Below are 22802 nucleotides of genomic sequence, written 5' to 3' on the forward strand. Positions count from 1 at the left end.
TCTGTTTCTTATTAGGGCCCAAGCCCTGAAAGGGCGCAGAGCCCTATTGTTCTTCCTCTGTTTCTTATTAGGGCTCAAGCCTGAAAGGGCGCAGAGCCCTATTGTTTTCCTTAGGATTCTTATTATTATTTTTCTTATCGACTATTCGGGCACTTTTGGGGCCCTTACCATGCTCGAAAACTCTTGAAACTTTGCAGATACATCGGAATCTGCGGCCATCAGAGCCGGGCTGAAGCTGATACCCGGGCGTGGTAGGGGAGCTCAACAGCGCCCCCTATTAAAATTTGGTCTATATATCAAACACACTTGCACGTATATGTATGAAACTCGGTACACATATAGATCTCATCGGGGCGAACAACTTCCGCACTCATAGTCATAAACTTCGCCCAACAGGAAGTGAGCTATTTTGGGTTGTTCGGAAAACGCATGCTCTGGAATTTAATATACTCCTCCGAGGCAATTGTTTCGATCATTGCCAAACTCGGTCAGCATTAAGACAAGATATTCAGGATGCTAAATTGCGAGCGGATTTTTGATATCTCAATCGGTTTGGCCGTGGCGAAGCAACGAATTTATGGCGAGAAAAGGGAAACAGGAAGTGTGTTATAACTTGTGCAAACATTGACTGATTTGGATGAATCTTCAGCTGTGTGTTTGTTGTAGGAAGCCGATCGCAAGGATATGACGTTTGTGAGTCAAAGTTATAGCGCCACCAACTGGCAGCAGGAAGTGTGTCACTTTTTTAAAAAAATGCTTTAAATCACAGTCTTATTTTGACCCGATTGACTTCAAACTTCATCAGTATAATGTGAAAACATGGCAGATATAGACATATGAATGGATTTCTGAAATTTCCAATACTGTTGCCATGGCAACGTGTCAAAGTTTAATAATGTCTTTGGCTGTTTTTGAGACTCTTAGCATGCTTGAAATTGCATGAAACTTAACACACACATCAGAGATGTTAGTCAGTACACATGGGCAAAGCCTCAGAAACGGGTGGGGATGAGGGGCTCTATAGCGCCACCTTTTGACAAAAGTGGGGGGGTTAGTTTTATCTTCAGTCACCAAACTCGGTAGATATATTGTTCTCTTCGAGCCGGACAACTTTCTAATTTACAGTCATTAGCTCCGACCAACAGGAAGTCAGATATTTTGGTTTGAAGGTGAAAATTTATATAATTCAGGGTCTGAGTTTTTACGTTCTCCTCGTAGGCGATTTATTCAATCTCCACCAAACTTGGTCAACATGAAACAAAGATATGGAAGATGCTAAAATGCGAACGAATATTGGATATCTCAAACGGTGTTGCCATGGTGAGGGATTAAATAAGGACAAAATAAGGGGAACAGAAATTGTCTCATATCTTGTAAAATCATATTTTGATTTCAATTAAATTAAGATTGTATGTTTGGTAATTGAACTTAGATTAATTTAAAATGACTGTACTATTTTTCAGATGAATATATACATATTTTATAAATATTTCTTTGAATCTATTGTGCCTGTCTGTGCTGCCCTTCCCTCAATGAACACAAGATGGCAGCATTGTGTTAGTTTTGAAGCAGGATAAAAAAAAACCTTGTTTCTCTCTCTCTCTCTCTCTCTCTCTCTCTCTCTCTCTCTCTCTGTGTGTGCTTCTGTGATTTCTGAGAACCTACATTTGTAGACATTTCATGTGTACCCGTACATATATTGTTCTCTTCGAGCCGGACAACTTTATAATTTACAGTCATTAGCTCCGACCAACAGGAAGTCAGATATTTTGGTTTGAAGATGAATATTTGTATAATTCAGGGTCTGAGTTTTTACGTTCTCCTCGTAGGCGATTTATTCAATCTCCACCAAACTCGGTCAACATGAAACGGAATGACTATACTATTTTTCAGATGAATATATATATATATATATATATATATATATATATATATATATATATATATATATATATATATATATATATATATATATGAACTCAATGTACACAAGATGGCAGCATTGTGTTAGTTTTGAAACAGGATAAAAAAATCCCATCTCTCTTTCTCTCTAAGGGGTTTGTCTGTGTGAGTGTGAGTGTGAGTGTGAGTGTGTGTGTGTGTGTGTGTGTGTGTGTGTGTGTGTGTGTGTGTGTGTGTGTGTGTGTGTGTGTGTGGCCACCAACTGGCAGCAGGAAGTGTGTCACTTTCAAAAATGCTTTAATTCACTGTCTAGCTTTCTAAACAATGTTTTATTCAAAATGTAAAAATGCAGAATGTTTTCTGTGATGGTAGGTTTAGGAGTAGGGGTAGTGTAGGGGGATAGAATGTACAGTTTGTACAGTATAAAAACCATTAAGTCTATGCAATGTCCTCTGCCTTTCCTTCCCCTCCCCCCCTCACTCTCACTTTCTCACTGTGTGTGTTTGAAGGGGGGTGGGGGTTGGCCGCTTAAGCATGCATCTCTGCCTGTGTATGTGTGTGTGTGTGTGTGTGTGTGTGTGTGTGTGTGTGTGTGTGTGTGTGTGTGTGTGTGTGTGTGTGTGTGTGTGTGTGTGTGTGTGTGTGTGTGTGTGTGTGTGTGTGTGTGCTTGTTTATGTGATTTAAGAGGACACAAATTTGTATGACATGGGTATTACACTGGTATTACATGGTTTATGACATTTCATGTGTCCAAAAAAAACCCAGACTAAACAATGTTTTATTAAAAATGTAAATGCAGAATCTATTTTGAAGATAAAACTTATTCCTATAGTAAAATAAAGTTTCAGACAATGAAATACCAACTCTCTCCCACTGTTTAGATTTTTTTTTTAAATGTTTTTATTCAATCAGAATCTCACTCTCTCTGTCCTTCCCCTCTCCTCCCCTCCCCCTCACTCTCTCTCTCACACTCTCTCTCTCTCTCTCTTTCTCTCTCTCTCTCTCTCTCTCTCTCTCTCTCTCTCTCTCTCTCTCTCTCTGTGTGTGTGTGACTTTCTCTCTTCATGATGATAATTTAACCCTTTCATATAGGCTTTCACAAATAACTATCACTTTAAATAAAAATGTCATGTGCTGTGTTTGCCAAGATCACGTATGATGCATATGCAGGGTATATGCAGGAATCCTGAAGTAAATTTTAATACCTTTTTAAGACTTTTTTAAGACCTTCTCAAAATATGTAAAGACCTCATCGGCGATGAGAACTACTGTTGAGCAATAAAATAAAAATATATAATCATAAGCTATGACAAAAATATATATTAAATTAGGTGAGTGGATAGTTAAAAGAAATTGCAATTACAAAAAGTAATTCTTGAAAAAACATCTCTGGACTAATTTTTATAAAATCTAATGTTCTAATGTTAATGAAAAGGTACAAATTACTTTGTGTTCTTATTAAATACATTTATAAAAAAACTATTTATATTTAATTTATATATGAATGTAAATAATTATATGGGCCTACACAAATAATATAACATTTCAAGATTTATAGTTTATTGTAAACATAATGTGCAGCTCTGTAAAGGGACAACAAATATATGATAGATACGTGAGAACAAGCATCAAAACTATGAAAATATATTAAAGCGCGGCACAATGTGCTTATGCGCATCCCGGGTGCAAAATGATGCGCTTAAAGCAACATGGAGTCAGAGGGCGCAGTGCAGCGCGAGTGCACATTGAAAAGTTCACGGCATAAAGAGACGATGAGCGTTGAGCGCACAAATCCTAGTCTACTATGTATATCGGTCGGTTTCTTCACAGTTTTAAATTCCGGTTATTGTGCGTGTGATGCCTTGTGTTGTCACCCGGGTAGGGAGCACAACATCGTTCAGAAACCGCTAGATAAACTCCAGGAAGATAAATTATTTTATCTACATATCAAGTATTATAACGGGAATATATCATCTTGGAGTGAGCTTTACCGAACAGCTGACTGACTGTAACCAAACACGACGCGCAGTTTGAATGCTGAACGGAGAATGATGGACAGCTACAGCGGAGGAAAGACATTCAGCTATGGAATGGCTTTAAATGACTTTGTACTAGCAAATCATAAAATAATAATAATGATTGCTGAAAGATCATGTGACAATATATATTTCTGATGATTATTTAATTACCACGACATGCCTAATCTGAGCAAGGGACTGCCTGTCTTGAGTTTTGTCGACAGACAGCGGTGGCACGAAATTTGACGGATGCGGCCGCTATGCAGGAAAAACCATAGAAAAACCCTGCGGTCATTGTTTAAACTCATCCTTCTCCAACCAGGAGTCCGCAAATTTACATTTCCCCATTTCGGAGTCTGTTTCGCAATGTGTGGAGGGCGACACATCACCTAACCGCGCATTTCGCAAAATATGTGATGTCACCCGTAGACGGTGCGCGCGCCCCGAGCTGATCTCACTGACCGAGCAAACCGGTTTTTTTTTTTATATAGTTATGGGGATGAAAATAAATATATTCATGAATACTTTTTGGAGTCAAACTCTTTTGACAAAGCTTGAACAAAATGTAATACCTCATAAAATCGTGATTAAGACTTTTTAATACCTTTTAAGGGCCTTCATTTTCCAAAAATGAATTTATCAACTTTTAATACTTTTTAAGACCCCGCGGACACCCTGATATGCATATGAAGAGAAGTGTTACAATAATACAACATCAGCATTTGAATGGTATTGTGAACTCATTCCAATTTGACCTTTGACATCATCTGACATGAAATTAATTTAAATTTATTTGATCTCATAGATGTGGCTGTTGTGGTCATAGCAGCACCAACTGCTGCAGTTAATGTGGTGAATTCAGATGACTTTGACATAGTCCTTTTATGTTTTCCCATTTTAAATGCCTATTGCCTGCAGTGCACAGTTAAGCTGATGCCACCGGCGTGGCGGTGCCACCGGCTTGAGCCCGTCATCGCTGCTCGCAGCTTTAATTATTATTATTATTATTATTATTATTATTTTATCGACTTCTCGGGCACTTTTGGGGCCCTTACCATGCTCAAAAACTCTTGAAACTTTGCACACACATCGGAATGCGCGGCCATCAGAGCCGGGCTGAAGCTGGTACCCGGGCGTGGCAGGGGGGCTCGACAGCGCCCCCTAAAGTGGTGTCTGAAAACTTGGTCTATATATCAAACACACTTGCACGTACATGTATGAAACTCGGTACACATATAGACCTCATTGGGCCAAACAACTTTCGTGCTCTAAGTTACGTGTCAGCCCAACAGGAAGTGAGCTAATATGGGTTGTTCTGAAAACACATGCTCTGGAATTTAATATACTCCTCCGAGGCCATTGTTTCAATCAGTGCCAAACTCGGTCAGCATGAAGTCAAGACACAGAGAATGCTAAATTGCGAAAGGATTTTTGATATCTTATACGGTTTGGCCGTGGCGAAGCAACGAATTTATGGCGAGAAAAGGTAAACAGGAAGTGTGTAATAACTTGTGCAAACATTGACTGATTTGGATGAAACTTCAGCTGTGTGTTCGTTGTAAGAGGCCGATCACATGGATATGACTTTTGTGAGTCAAAGTTATAGTGCCACCAACTGGCAGCAGGAAGTGTGTCACTTTCAAAAATGCTTTGAATCACCATCTTATTTTCACCAGATTGACTTCAAACTTCATCAGTATAATGTGAAAACATGACAGATAGAGACATATGAATGAATTCCTGATATTTCAAATAATGCTGCCATGGCAACATGTCAAAGTTTAATAATGTTTTTGGCTGTTTGTGTGCCCTCCCCACTATCACCAAAAGGGGGCAGTGTTGTATTATTTTTGAAACTCCCTTTCTCTCTCTCTCTCTCTCTCTCTCTCTCTCTGTGCTTGCTTATGTGATTTATGAGGACACAAATGTGTATGATGACATGGGTATTGTATTACAACGTAGTGGTTAATGTGGACATGAACTATGACACTATATCACTACAGGACTCATTTTCTAAATGACATTTGAGTTACAATTCTTTTCACCTGACAGCCGTGATTTCATGTACTCATTCAGACAGAACTCTTTTTTTAAAACAGAGGAGTGTGAGTGTGTTTTCTATACATGTGCTTTACAGAAGGTCATGTGCTGTGTTTGCAAAGATCACTTTTGACACATTTGTCTTTAAATTCATACTGACATAGTTCAAATTTATTTAAAAAAAAAATTCACATTATTTTCTACAAGTGTCTGTTTATAAGTGTCTTTTTTCACAGAAAGTTTTTGTTTAAACGTGAATATTTGTATAATTAAGGGTCTGAGTTTTTACGTTCTCCTCGTAGGTGATTTATTCAATCTCCACCAAACTCGGTCAACGTGAAACGGAAGCTTAACGCATTAAAAATATTTAACGCAAATAACTCAGCGTCCGTTTTTATATCCATTTTTGCTTAGCGTTACATGATCACGCTCCTATTCATGTAAATGCTTCCAAGCGCGACAAGACACAAGAGAGCGCGCTGTATGCCAGTGTCCTGTCTGTGTGTGTGTGTGTGTGTGTGTGTGTGTGTGTGTCAGTGTCCTGTCTGTGTGTGTGTGTGTGTGTGTGTGTGTGTGTCCTGTCTGTGTGTGTGTGTGTGTGTGTGTGTGTGTGTGTGTGTGTGTGTCAGTGTCCTGTCTGTGTGGATGCGTCTCATGTCAGCTAATCAAGGGACACTGACACACACACACACACACACAAACACACACACACACTCGACGCATAGATAGACTCGCGTCAGTTTCCTGCTCACATCGAGTTCTCTTTTGCTGTTGAACAAACAATAACACAGAGGATTTTGAGTATTCTCATATTAGAGTCTTAAATTAGTTAAATAACGTCTTAAATGAACTTTAAAGAGTTGTGAGGAAATGAGATGCGCGGGACCGCGCGTGAGATCCGCGGTTGTTCTTAAAGTGACAGGAGCACTGATGATGCCTGTCATTAATGTTCATCAAAGAACAACGGGAACAGAGAAAATTGTAGCTTTAATGATGATTCATCTATATTTCATTTATTATTTATGCAGTTAAGGAAGGTTTGATAACTATTACATTTCTGTATAACAGGGAAGGCCATGGGTAAATATAACATTTATTATTTTGGGTTTATGTAAAGATTGTTTTAAGTTCACTTAAATTAAAAGTTGTTTTTTAAAGACTAATAAATGTTGAAATTGGGAGCTTTCAGTTATACTGTAATGTAACGTCATTAATTTTTCATAGAGAATTTAGTATCAGTGATACTGGCCTTCATTCATAAAAAATGACAATACAACACATATTTACAATATGCTGTCTTTAAATTGTTTCGAAATTAATTTGGAGAGTAACTGAAATTATTACAATATCAAAATATTACAAACTTAAAATATTAAAAACTTGCGATTAATCGTGATTAATTACAGAAAAAAATGTGATTAATTAGTTAATTTTTTACTTTACAGTCATTAGCTCTGACCAACAGGAAGTCAGATATTTTGGTTTGAACGTGAATATTTGTATAATTCCTCTTAGCATGCTTGAAATTGCTTGAAACTCAACACACACATCAGAGATGTCAGTCAGTGGAAATGGGCAAAGCCTCAGAAATGCGTGTGTTGGAGGGGTGTTTATTACAACATAATCATGGTTTATGAAGACATTTCATGTGTCCCCGTAAATAAAAATAGCTTTAACAGCATACTAAACAATTTTTTAATAAAAATGTAAAAATGCAGAATGTTTTCTGTGATGGTAGGTTTAGGGGTAGTGTGTGTGTGTGTGTGTGTGTGTGTGTGTGTGTGTGTGTGCAATATGTAGGCTTAGGGGTAGTGTAGGGGGATAGAATGTACAGTTTTTACAGTATACAAACCATTAAGTCTATGGAATGCCATCTGCCTGTCTTTCCCCTTCCCCCTCTCTATCTGTGTGTGTGTGTGTGTGTGTGTGTGTGTGTGTGTGTGTGGGGGGTCTCTCTCTCACCCTGTGAGTTTGTGTGTGTGCCTTTCTCTCAGTCCTTCCCCTCCCCCTCACTCTCACTCTATCATTGTGTGTGTGTGTGTGTGTGACTTTCTCTTTTGATCATAATTTAACCCTTAATACATTTAATACATTTTTTATTAAAAAGAATTTATTGGACCACCCATATTGAAATGAAAGCATGTTTTATGGTGCATAAGATTGGTGCACAAACGGTAGCTAAGGTAGCTCAAAAACACATGAAGAGAAGTGTTAGAATAAAACAACATCAGCATTCGAATGGTATTCTGAACTCATTCCAATTTGACCTTTGACATAATCTGACATGAAATTCATATAAATTTAATTGATCTCATAGATGTGGCTGTTGTGGTTTGTGGTCATAGCAGCACCAACTGCTGCAGTTAATGTGGTGAATTCAGATGACTTTGACATAGTCCTTTTATGTTTTCCCATTTTAAATGCCTATTGCCTGCCGTGCACAGTTAAACTGATGCCACCGGGGTGGCGGTGCCACCGGCTTGGGCCCGTCATCGCTGCTCGCAGCTTTAATTATTATTATTTTATCGACTTCTCGGGCACTTTTGGGGCCCTTACCATGCTCAAAAACTCTTGAAACTTTGCACACACATCGGAATGCGCGGCCATCAGAGCCGGGCTGAAGCTGGTACCCGGGCGTGGCAGGGGGGCTCGACAGCGCCCCCTAAAGTGGTGTCTGAAAACTTGGTCTATATATCAAACACACTTGCACGTACATGTATGAAACTCGGTACACATATAGACCTCATCGGGCCAAACAACTTTCGTGCTCTAAGTTACGTGTCAGCCCAACAGGAAGTGAGCTAATATGGGTTGTTCTGAAAACACATGCTCTGGAATTTAATATACTCCTCCGAGGCCATTGTTTCAATCAGTGCCAAACTCGGTCAGCATGAAGTCAAGACACAGAGGATGCTAAATTGCGAACGGATTTTTGATATCTTAAACGGTTTGGCCGTGGCGAAGCAACGAATTTATGGCGAGAAAAGGTAAACAGGAAGTGTGTAATAACTTGTGCAAACATTGACTGATTTGGATGAAACTTCAGCTGTGTGTTCGTTGTAAGAGGCCGATCACATGGATATGACTTTTGTGAGTCAAAGTTATAGCGCCACCAACTGGCAGCAGGAAGTGTGTCACTTTCAAAAATGCTTTGAATCACCATCTTATTTTCACCAGATTGACTTCAAACTTCATCAGTATAATGTGAAAACATGACAGATAGAGACATATGAATGAATTCCTGATATTTCAAATAATGCTGCCATGGCAACATGTCAAAGTTTAATAATGTTTTTGGCTGTTTGTGTGCCCTCCCCTCTATCACCAAAAGGTGGCAGTGTTGTATTATTTTTGAAACTCCCTTTCTCTCTCTCTCTCTCTCTCTGTGCTTGTTTTTGTGATTTATGAGGACACAAATGTGTATGAAGACATGTGTATTACACTGGTATTACAACGTAGTGGTTAATGTGGACATGAACTATGACACTATATCACTACAGGACTCATTTTCTAAATGACATTTGAGTTACAATTCTTATCACCTGACAGCCGTGATTTCATGTACTCATTCAGACAGAACTCTTTTTTTAAAACAGAGGAGTGTGAGTGTGTTTTCTATACATGTGCTTTACAGAAGGTCATGTGCTGTGTTTGCAAAGATCACTTTTGACACATTTGTCTTTAAATTCATTATTTACTGACATAGTTCAAATTTATTTTTTTTTAAAATTCACATTATTTTCTACAAGTGTCTGTTTATAAGTGTCTTTTTTTCACAGAAAGTTTTTGTTTGAATGTGAATATTTGTATAATTCAGGGTCTGAGTTTTCACGTTCTCCTTGTAGGTGATTTATTCAATCTCCACTAAACTCGGTCAACGTGAAACGGAAGCTTAACGCATTAAAAATATTTAACGCAAATAACACAGCGTCCGTTTTTATATCCATCTTTGCTTAGCGTTACATGATCACCACGCTAGAGGTCTTCACGGGTCCAAAAATTCATACCCGAACCCGAAGAGACCCGTAATGTGCTTAACGGAACCGACCCGGACCCGTCTATTATTTCAAAAGCTGGACCCGGACCCGTGAAGATCCGAGAAATGCCAAAAACGTAGTACGTTACCCGGAACCGACCTGGACCCGTCTATTATTTAAAAGCTGGAACCGAACCCGGCGTGAAGACACAGACCCGACTGGACCCGTTTGTCACATATTCCACAATAACTGATATTAACAAGTCAATAAACAAGTTATGAAAAATATAACGTTTTGTCTTACCTAGCCGTCGTCTCCCTTCCTTGTAACGTTACTTGTGATTCATTACATCCTTGCCAAAAAGTTAAATCCATGTTATTCCTCTCTTGTTATTCCAAGCATGCTTAATTCACTCATCATTTCAGCTTTAAAAGTCCACTTTATGTCACGGTGACGGATGACAAATGCGTCTTTGCAGATTTGCATTTCGACTCGAGTTAACTCGCATAATAACTTTGACTGTTTGCCTTTTTGAACTATAATAACGATTGCTCGTTCGGTGGCCGCTGACGTCCGCATTATTTATTTGCTATAATCTCTGTGAGCCGAGCCTGACCACCAAAACTTTAAGAAATAAGACGGTTAATTCATATTATTATTAAAGTCAATCACAGCGGAAGCTCGGGTTGCCATAGAAATGACACGGGCTTGATACTGCACATGCGCGGTGGCTGGAGCAACCTGAAATATGAGCTTTTTTTACGCAATTTGAGCATCATAGAAAACATTTGTGACAGTTCAACTGAGATTTTGTTGCTGATTTTAAATATATTATTTAAATATAATTTCAAATCAAACTTCAACAGTGCGTCACACGTAGACAGCACTTACTTTTTTCTCATGTTTGTCCACAATATGCATGAAGGATGCCCGGACAGAAGAGGTGCCCGTGGGTTTAACTTCTTTATATTCGTTGTTTTTTAGCTTTTTTCACACATCACTCATGAAGGTAACCATTATTATTACCGTGCGCTTGCAGAGAGAGCGAGCGAGCGAGAGAGAGAGAGAGAGAGAGAGAGAGAGAGAGAGCGAGCGCGTGAGGCGAGCGAGCAAGAGAGAGAGAGAGATCGCTCGTGTTTTTCTTCTTTCTTTTTTTTAAACCTTATTTCCCGGCTCACACTTTTCTTATCCTAATTTTACAGTTGCAAGTTACAAAAAACACACAAGCAGTGCTGACTGACTCTGATCACGGGCAGGTGTTCTCCGGTTCCGGATCGACTCCGGTATTACACACAATGTTAAACAGACCCGGGACCCGTAGTAAAAGATTGGGACCCGACCCGGACCCGGCTGATCATTTAAAATATAGACCCGAACCCGTACGGGTCCCGGGTCGGGTCCCGGGTCCACGGGTCTCGGGGGCTCCGTGAAGACCTCTACACCACGCTCCTATTCATGTAAATGCTTCCAAGCGCGACAAGACACAAGAGAGCGCGCTGTATGCCAGTGTCCTGTCTGTGTGTGTGTGTGTGTGTGTGTGTGTGTGTGTGTGTGTGTGTGTGTGTGTGTGTGTGTGTGTGTGTGTGTGTCAGTGTCCTGTCTGTGTGGATGCGTCTCATGTCAGCTAATCAAGGGACACTGACACACACACACACACACACACACACACTCGACGCATAGATAGACTCGCGTCAGTTTCCTGCTCACATCGAGTTCTCTTTTGCTCTTGAACAAACAATAACACAGAGGATTTTGAGTATTCTCATATTAGAGTCTTAAATTAGTTAAATAACGTCTTAAATGAACTTTAAAGAGTTGTGAGGAAATGAGATGTGCGGGACCGCGCGTGAGATCCGCGGTTGTTCTTAAAGTGACAGGAGCACTGATGATGCCTGTCATTAATATTCATCAAAGAACAACGGGAACAGAGAAAATTGTAGCTTTAATGATGATTCATCTATATTTCATTTATTATTTATGCAGTTAAGGAAGGTTTGATAACTATTACATTTCTGTATAACAGGGAAGGCCATGGGTAAATATAACATTTATTATTTTGGGTTTATGTAAAGATTTTTTTAAAGCTACACTGTGTAACTTTTTTAGTCTATTCTTAGCTAAAAACACTTAGTTCTTTCAAAAATATATGTGCTCATTACTGTATATTTACTTCTTTCAAGTAATAAAGTATTCTCGTAAGTTTATAATATGCCATTGAAAATACATAAGGTAATGGGATCTAACGGTGGTCGCTATGTTGCCCCTCCATCTTGAAAGTACATTAGCCAAAGAGGGACATACCCGTAAATTCAAGCTTCGCCTTTCGCGTTTTAACCGGTTTTAACACTGTGCGCGTCAACTTGTTCAGACTTGTCTGGTGCATGCGCAGAGAGTTTTCATCTCAGCAGCTCCAGTAACAGAGTTATACGGAGTTTTCCTGGCTTGTTTATTCCTCAAAAGTCTGTTTTTCCTTGTGTGGTATTTCTGTGCGTTAATAACTCCGTAAGTAATAATAGTTATTGTCATTGTAGATGTGTTTCAGAGTGTGTCATCGCGTAATTCAGTTGATGTCACCTCAGAAGTATTTTTGTGTCAACATACAATAGCGTAATGCTCACCTATTTGAATAATCATTCAGTTATTAACAATGTTTATTCGTTTATAGAAAATATTTGCTTGTAATGTATGTTGATGGAAAAATGTATCATGTCTGATCGGCATATTAACACTTGTTATACAGAGCTAAACCTGCGCACACACTTTTGTAACCGGACACCGCTTGTTAGCAGCGGCAGCTCCGCTCCTTTTAATGCAGCTGCATTTAGCGCCTATATATGGTACAATAAGCTCTGGTTTACGGTTACATTATACAAATGTAACTTATAAGTATAGTTATACAGTTCTTAACTGTGTATATTCTGTCATGTCATTATCATGTATATTTAGTGTAGTGTAGGGGGATAGCATGTACAGTTTGTACAGTATAAAAACCATTAAGTCTATGCAATGTCCTCTGCCTTTCCTTCCCCTCCCCCCCTCACTCTCACTTTCTCACTGTGTGTGTGTGTGTGTGTGTGTGTGTGTGTGTGTGTGTGTGTGTGTGTGTGTGTGTGTGTGTGTGTGTGTGTGTGTGTGTGTGTGTGTGTGTGTGTGGCCACCAACTGGCAGCAGGAAGTGTGTAACTTTCAAAAATGTTAAATCACTGTCATGTTTTCCCCCGATTTACTTCAAACTTCATCAGTATAATGACAAAACATGGCAGATATAGACATACGAATGGATTCCTGATATTTTAAATACTTTCTACTTTACAGTCATTAGCTCTGACCAACAGGAAGTCAGATATTTTTGTTTGAACGTGAATGTATAATTCCTCTTAGAATGCTTGAAATTACTTGAAACTCAACACACACATCAGAGATGTCCGTCAGTGGAAATGGGCAAAGCCTCAGAAATGGGTGTGTTGGAGGGGTGTTTATTACAACATAATCATGGTTTATGAAGACATTTCATGTGTCCCCGTAAATCAAAATAGCTTTAACAGCATACTAAACAATTTTTTAATAAAAATGTAAAAATGCAGAATGTTTTCTGTGATGGTAGGTTTAGGGGTAGTGTGTGTGTGTGTGTGTGTGTGTGTGTGTGCGTGCGATATGTAGGCTTAGGGGTAGTGTAGGGGGATAGAATGTACAGTTTGTACAGTATACAAACCATTAAGTCTATGGAATGCCATCTGCCTGTCTTTCCCCTTCCCCCTCTCTATCTCTGTGTGTGTGTGTGGGGGGGGGGGGTCTCTCTCTCACCCTGTGAGTTTGTGTGTGTGCCTTTCTCTCAGTCCTTCCCCTCCCCCTCACTCTATCATTGTGTGTGTGTGTGTGTGGGCATGTTTTTGTGAAATATCAGGACACAAATGTGTATAATGACATAGGTATTACAAAAAGAGGGTGAAATATGAGGACGTTCCCCATGTCCTCACTTTTCAAAATGCTTATAAATCATACAGAACAAGGTTTTTTTTCACAGAAAGTGAACTGCACAGTCTCCTGTGAGGGTTAGGTTTAGGGACAGGGGCAGTGTGTGTGTGTGTGTGTGTGTATGTGTGTGTGTGATGGGTAGGTTTAGGGGCAGTGTAAGGGGATAGAAAATACGGTTTGTACGGTATAAAAACCATTACGCCTATGGAATGTCCTCACATTTCACAAAAACAAACGTGTGTGTGTGTGTGTGTGTGTGTGTGCGTGTGTGACTTTCTCTCTTGATGATCATAATTTAACACTTTCATATAGGCTATCACAAATAACTATCACTTGAAATAAAAACGTCATGTGATGTGTTTGCCAAGATCACGTATCATGCACATATCTTTAAATTAATTATTTACTGATATAATATAAATGTATTAAAACATAAATTTCACATGATTTTATAAAAGTGGCTATTTAGAATAAACTTCCAATAAATGTAGACACGCATCTCACTCTTACCTGACACTGATATTAAAATCATCTTTGCAGTTTCTGTGATTTGGCTCCATTTATACATTTTTTATTAAAAAAAATTTATTGGACCACCCATATTGAAATGAAAGCATGTTTTATGGTCATAAGATTGGTGCACAAACGGTAGCTAAGGTAGCTCAAAAACACATGAAGAGAAGTGTTAGAATAAAACAACATCAGCATTCGAATGGTATTCTGAACTCATTCCAATTTGACCTTTGACATAATCTGACATGAAATTCATATAAATTTAATTGATCTCATAGATGTGGCTGTTGTGGTTTGTGGTCATAGCAGCACCAACTGCTGCAGTTAATGTGGTGAATTCAGATGACTTTGACATAGTCCTTTTATGTTTTCCCATTTTAAATGCCTATTGCCTGCCGTGCACAGTTAAACTGATGCCACCGGGGTGGCGGTGCCACCGGCTTGGGCCCGTCATCGCTGCTCGCAGCTTTAATTATTATTATTTTTCTTATCGACTATTCGGGCACTTTTGGGGCCCTTACCATGCTCGAAAACTCTTGAAACTTTGCAGATACATCGGAATCTGCGGCCATCAGAGCCGGGCTGAAGCTGATACCCGGGCGTGGCAGGGGGGCTCAACAGCGCCCCCTATTAAAATTTGGTCTATATATCAAACACACTTGCACGTATATGTATGAAACTCGGTACACATATAGATCTCATCGGGGCGAACAACTTCCGCACTCATAGTCATAAACTTCGCCCAACAGGAAGTGAGCTATTTTGGGTTGTTTGGAAAACGCATGCTCTGGAATTTAATATACTCCTCCGAGGCAATTGTTTCGATCATTGCCAAACTCGGTCAGCATTAAGACAAGATATTCAGGATGCTAAATTGCGAGCGGATTTTTGATATCTCAATCGGTTTGGCCGTGGCGAAGCAACGAATTTATGGCGAGAAAAGGGAAACAGGAAGTGTGTTACAACTTGTGCAAACATTGACTGATTTGGATGAAACTTCAGCTGTGTGTTTGTTGTAGGAAGCCGATCGCAAGGATATGACTTTTGTGAGTCAAAGTTATAGCGCCACCAACTGGCAGCAGGAAGTGTGTCACTTTTTTTTAAAAATGCTTTAAATCACGGTCTTATTTTGACCCGATTGACTTCAAACTTCATCAGTATAATGTGAAAACATGGCAGATATAGACATATGAATGGATTTCTGAAATTTCCAATACTGTTGCCATGGCAACGTGTCAAAGTTTAATAATGTCTTTGGCTGTTTTTGAGACTCTTAGCATGCTTGAAATTGCATGAAACTTAACACACACATCAGAGATGTTAGTCAGTACACATGGGCAAAGCCTCAGAAATGGGCGGGGATGAGGGGCTCTATAGCGCCACCTTTTGACAAAAGTGGGGGGGTTAGTTTTATCTTCAGACACCAAACTCGGTACATATATTGTTCTCTTCGAGCCGGACAACTTTCTAATTTACAGTCATTAGCTCCGACCAACAGGAAGTCAGATATTTTGGTTTGAAGGTGAAAATTTATATAATTCAGGGTCTGAGTTTTTACGTTCTCCTCGTAGGCGATTTATTCAATCTCCACCAAACTCGGTCAACATGAAACAAAGATATGGAAGATGCTAAAATGCGAACGAATATTGGATATCTCAAACGGTGTTGCCATGGCGAGGGATTAAATAAGGACAAAATAAGGGGAACAGAAATTGTCTCATATCTTGTAAAATCATATTTTGATTTCAATTAAATTAAGATTGTATGTTTGGTAATTGAACTTAGATTAATTTAAAATGACTGTACTATTTTTCAGATGAATATATATATATTTTATAAATATTTCTTTGAATCTATTGTGCCTGTCTGTGCTGCCCTTCCCTCAATGAACACAAGATGGCAGCATTGTGTTAGTTTTGAAGCAGGATTATAAAAAACCTTGTTTCTCTCTCTCTCTCTCTCTCTCTCTCTCTCTCTCTGTGTGTGCTTCTGTGATTTCTGAGGACCTACATTTGTAGACATTTCATGTGTACCCGTACATATATTGTTCTCTTCGAGCCGGACAACTTTATAATTTACAGTCATTAGCTCCGACCAACAGGAAGTCAGATATTTTGGTTTGAAGGTGAATATTTGTATAATTCAGGGTCTGAGTTTTTACGTTCTCCTCGTAGGCGATTTATTCAATCTCCACCAAACTCGGTCAACATGAAACGGAATGACTATACTATTTTTCAGATGAATATATATATATATATATATATATATATATATATATATATATATATATATGAACTCAATGTACACAAGATGGCAGCATTGTGTTAGTTTTGAAACAGGATAAAAAAATCCCATCTCTCTTTCTCTCTAAGGGGTTTGTCTGTGTGAGTGTGAGTGTGAGTGTGAGTGTGTGTGTGTGTGTGTGTGTGTGTGTGTGTGTGTGTGTGTGTGTGTGTGTGTGTCCAGGAGTCCGCAAATTTACATTTCCCCATTTCGGAGTCTGTTTCGCAATGTGTGGAGGGCGACACATCACCTAACCGCGCATTTCGCAAAATATGTGACGTCACCCGTAGACGGTGCGCGCGCCCCGAGCTGATCTCACTGACCAAGCAAACCGGGTTTTTTTTTTATATAGTTATGGGGATGAAAATAAATATATTCATGAATACTTTTTGGAGTCAAACTCTTTTGACAAAGCTTGAACAAAATGTAATACCTCATAAAATCGTGATTAAGACTTTTTAATACCTTTTAAGGGCCTTCATTTTCCAAAAATGAATTTATCAACTTTTAATACTTTTCAAGACCCCGCGGACACCCTGATATGCATATGAAGAGAAGTGTTACAATAATACAACATCAGCATTTGAATGGTATTGTGAACTCATTAGGGCCCAAGCCCTGAAAGGGCGCAGAGCCCTATTGTTCTTCCTCAGATTATTCTTTGTTTTTTTTTTTTTTTTTTTTTTTTTTTTTTTTTTTTCGACTTCTCGGGTACTTTTGGGGCACTTAACATGCTCGAAAACTCTTGAAACTTCGCACAGGCGTCGGAATGCGCGGCCATCAGAGCCGGGCTGAAGCTGGTACCCGGGCGTGGCAGGGGGACTCGACAGCGCCCCCTAGAACACACTTAGAAACTTGGTCCATGTATCAAACACACTTGCACGTACATGTATGAAACTCGGTACACATATAGACCTCATCGGGCCAAACAACTTTCGTGCTCATAGTTATGCGTCAGCCCAACAGGAAGTGAGCTATAATGGGTTGTTCGGAAAACCCATGCTCTGGAATTTAATATACTCCTCCGAGGCCATTGTTTCGATCATTGCCAAACTCGGTCAGCATGAAGTGAACATATCCAGGATGCTAAATTGCGAGCGGATTTTTGATATCTCAAATGGTTTGGCCGTGGCGAAGCAACGAATTTATGGCGAGAAAAGGGAAACAGGAAGTGTGTTATAACGTCAGCAAACATTGACTGATTTGGATGAAACTTCAGCTGTGTGTTCGTTGTAAGAGGCCGATCACATGGATATGACTTTTGTGAGTCAAAGTTATAGCGCCACCAACTGGCAGCAGGAAGTGTGTCACTTTCAAAAATGCTTTGAATCACCATCTTATTTTCACCCCATTTACTTCAAACTTCATCAGTATAATGTGAAAACATGACAGATAGAGACGTATGAAATGGATTCCTGAAATTTCAAATACTGTTGCCATGGCAACGTGTCAAAGTTTAATAATCTTTTGGCTGTTTTGAGGCTCTTAGCATGCTTGAAATTGCTTGAAACTGCTTGAAACTCAACACACACATCAGAGATGTCAGTCAGTACACATTGGCAAAGCATCAGAAATGGGCGGGGATGAGGGCCTCTCTAGCGCCACCTTTTGACAAAAGTGGGGGGGTTAGTTTTATCTTCAGTCACCAAACTCGGTACATATATTGTTCTCTTCGAGCCGGACAACTTTCTAATTTACAGTCATTAGCTCCGACCAACAGGAAGTCAGATATTTTGGTTTTAAGGTGAATATTTATGTAATTCAGGGTCTGAGTTTTTACGTTCTCCTCGTAGGCGATTTATTCAATCTCCACCAAACTCGGTCAACATGAAACAAAGATACGGAAGATGCTAAAATGCGAACGAATATTGGATATCTCAAACGGTGTTGCCATGGCGAGGGATTAAATAAGGACAAAAAAAGTGGAACAGAAATTGTCTCATATCTTGTAAAATAATATTTTGATTTAAATTAAATTAAGATTGTATGTTTGGTAATTGAACTTAGATTAATTTAAAATGACTATACTATTTTTCAGATGAATATATATATTTATTTTAAATATTTTTTTAAATAATCAATTCTGTATCTGTCTGTGCTGCTCTCCCCTCAATGAACACAAGATGGCAGCATTGTATTAGTTTTGAAGCAGGATAAAAAAAAAACTTGTTTCTCTCTCTCTCGTTTATGTGATTTATGAGGACACAAATTTGTATAATGACATGGGTATTACACTGGTATTACAACGTGTATGTGTGTGTGTTTAAAAACATACTAAAACAATGTTTTATTAACCACTAAAGGGTGGCAGTGTTGTGTTATTTTTTAAACTCTCTTTCTGTGTGTGTGTGTGTGTGTGTGTGTGTGTGTGTGTGTGTGTGTGTGTGTGTGTGTGTGTGTGTGTGTGTGTGCAGGCCCGTCGCGACAAGGCAGGCAAACCAAGCAATTGCTTGGGGCCCCGAGCTGGCCTGGGGCCCCAAGAGAGCGACAGGTTAAGAATAAAATGAAACGACAAACTGTGTGAGCGCCCCATTGATAGTCAATGCAGTAAAGTGCAATGACACTGTTATCGGGATCCCCCTTAAGGGGCCCCTCTCAGAAGTCGCTGACAGCAGCCAGCCAACCACGCGATCTCTGCTGCGGCAAAATACAAAATCTTCGGATTTTAAGCGGAATTTTATGCTTCAGGAAGCCAGAAAAGAAAAAACAGAAAGGAAGAGGAGGATAAGAAAAAACAAGATAGTGGTATGTGATAAATTACACTGGATAAAATAGCTCTACTTGTCTTGTACAAAAAAAGTGTAAGTTTGCAGCAGGTAGGCTAGCAAAAATATGTTTATGTTAGCTATCGTTACCTGCCTGACGGCAAATGCTGCTTGTAACGAACAGTTAGTGCAACTTTTTTTTCGAACAGACGGAATGACATGAGATTGCTATAGCTTTGTAATAGGTTTTGATGAAAGTGGCATAGCATGCTCTACTAACTATTATTTATGCTATGCATAAATAACCTGGAATAGTTAATATAGCTTGCTATATTAACAATTATTATAAACATTATTTAACCAGAAAGAGGCAGAGGAACATGATTTTTTTCATAGCTTATCTTAACGTGCTAGTGTCGGGATATATACGGTAGTGACAGTTTATGCAAATATGACATTATTTTTATGAGTTACCAATAGATCTTGAACAATTACTTTATTCTGTGGCAATTTTTACACTATTACATTTTGAAGTACAGTATCAGGACAACCCACATGTTTGACTGGTACTGTTTACATGTTTTACTGGTACTGCCCACGTTTTACTGGTACTGTTTATTAACTATTTAACAAGGTATTATAGTCATCGGTTGCAACTTTATAATAACCATCCAGATAATGTTTATAGACAGTTTACAAAACAACTAGTAACCCTTAAGTATTCCCAAAGTGTTAGGAATATCTGGTCCGTCTATCTATGTAAAAGTAATGTTTATAGATGTTTAAAAAATGGTTACTTAAAGGTTTAAAAAAAAAATTAATGATACAGTGGTGTTTTTTGCAAATGTTTTCAAATTTTATGCACAGTATATGCAACAACAGTATTTGCACTGTAAACCTTTTTATTAATATAAAGTGTGGGTGAACTTAAACTGTATGGCTATGCTGCGGTATGCTGTGTGTGTGTGTGTGTGTGTGTGTGTGTGTGTGTGTGTGTGTGTGTGTGTGTGTGTGTGTGTGTGTGTGTGTGTGTGTGTGTGTGTGTGTGTGTGTGTCAGTGTCCTATCTGTGTGGATGCGTCTCATGTCAGCTAATCAAGGGACACTGACACACACACACACACACACACACACACACACACACACACACTCGACGCATAGATAGACTCGCGTCAGTTTCCTGCTCACATCGAGTTCTCTTTTGCTCTTGAACAAACCATAACACAGAGGATTGTGAGTATTCTCATATTCGAGTCTTAAATTAGTTAAATAACGTCTTAAATGAACTTAAAGAGTTGTGAGGAAATGAGATACGCGGGACAGCGCGTGAGATCCGCGGCTGTTCTTAAAGTGACAGGAGCACTGATGATGCCTGTCATTAATGTTCATCAAAGAACAACGGCAACAGAGAAAATTGTAGCTTTAATGATGATTCATCTATATTTCATTTATTATTTATGCAGTTAAGGAAGGTTTGATAACTATTACATTTCTGTATAACAGGGAAGGCCATGGGTAAATATAACATTTATTATTTTGGTGATTTAGGTAAAATGGTTTAAAAAAACACAGCAGAACCACAGCGCATCTGATATGACTGGCATAACGCTGGCGAAGTTAGGGACCGTCTGCAAAGTTACATACAACATTGAAACGTGTATAACGTTACCAAACTTCACTAGCATTTAAAGAGAATGACAGTCATAAAACTGACTGTAAAGTGATCATCTAGGTGTCAGGTATGATGCACACATTTTGATATTTAATAAAATAAACTGTCAAATCATATGGAAATATGGATATGCATTATTTCTCTAGGATACTGTTTGGGCTCTAACACAAAATATGCTAGATTTAAATGCATCATAGCTGAACACTGATGAGAATATTTCTTGAGAATATATTTACAGAGATAATATTAGAGATTATATTTACGACAAATTATTATTATTTATGCGTTATGCGTTGCTATTGACGACGGCCATTAAGTAAAGAAATTCCACAGAATCTAGCTTAAAAAAGTGCTTAGAGCTGCTTTAGTTATTTGTTGTTTGTTTAATTTCAAATATAAAACTTGTTGAAATGTTTTAAGTGTGTGCATCTGTTCTTTTTGAACACTTTCATCTTGTTTGAACAAAACCGTGATAATATTGATAACCGTGATAATTTGGGTCACTATAATCGTGATGTTAAATTTCCATACCGTTTCATCCCTACTTTAGTGTGAATAAGTAAAAAAGAACTACAAACACCTTGAATTAAATACTGGCCTTCTGGACTTACAAAATTTTGAGCAGGAAAATATAACTTTTATCTATTTTATCCTATGATATTAAAATTAATCTAAATTTAAATTACATCATGGGTGTGGCTTGTGGTGATAGTGGCACCAGTTGCTGCGGTAAATTTGGCACATTCGAGCGATTCTAAAATATTCTCCTGTTTAAATGCATATTGCCTGCCGTGCACAGTTAAGCTGATGCCACCGGCGTGGCGGTGCCACCGGCTTGGGCCCGTCATCGCTGCTCGCAGCTTTAATTCCAATTTGACCTTTGACATCATCTGACATGAAATTAATTTAAATTTATTTGATCTCATAGATGTGGCTGTTGTGGTCATAGCAGCACCAACTGCTGCAGTTAATGTGGTGAATTCAGATGACTTTGACATAGTCCTTTTATGTTTTCCCATTTTAAATGCCTATTGCCTGCAGTGCACAGTTAAGCTGATGCCACCGGCGTGGCGGTGCCACCGGCTTGAGCCCGTCATCGCTGCTCGCAGCTTTAATTATTATTATTATTATTATTTTATCGACTTCTCGGGCACTTTTGGGGCTCTTACCATGCTCAAAAACTCTTGAAACTTAGCACACACATCGGAATGCGCGGCCATCAGAGCCGGGCTGAAGCTGGTACCCGGGCGTGGCAGGGGGACTCGACAGCGCCCCCTAAAGTGGGGTCTGAAAACTTGGTCTATATATCAAACACACTTGCACGTACATGTATGAAACTCGGTACACATATAGACCTCATTGGGCCAAACAACTTTCGTGCTCTAAGTTACGTGTCAGCCCAACAGGAAGTGAGCTAATATGGGTTGTTCTGAAAACACATGCTCTGGAATTTAATATACTCCTCCGAGGCCATTGTTTCAATCAGTGCCAAACTCGGTCAGCATGAAGTCAAGACACAGAGGATGCTAAATTGCGAGCGAATTTTTGATAACTCAAACGGTTTGGCCGGGGCGAAGCAACGAATTTATGGCGAGAAAAGGTAAACAGGAAGTGTGTAATAACTTGTGCAAACATTGAATGATTTGGATGAAACTTCAGCTGTGTGTTCGTTGTAAGAGGCCGATCACATGGATATGACTTTTGTGAGTCAAAGTTAA

Source organism: Gobio gobio (assembly GCF_949357685.1).
Source record: "Gobio gobio genome assembly, chromosome: 6".
Classification (NCBI taxonomy): domain Eukaryota; kingdom Metazoa; phylum Chordata; class Actinopteri; order Cypriniformes; family Gobionidae; genus Gobio; species Gobio gobio.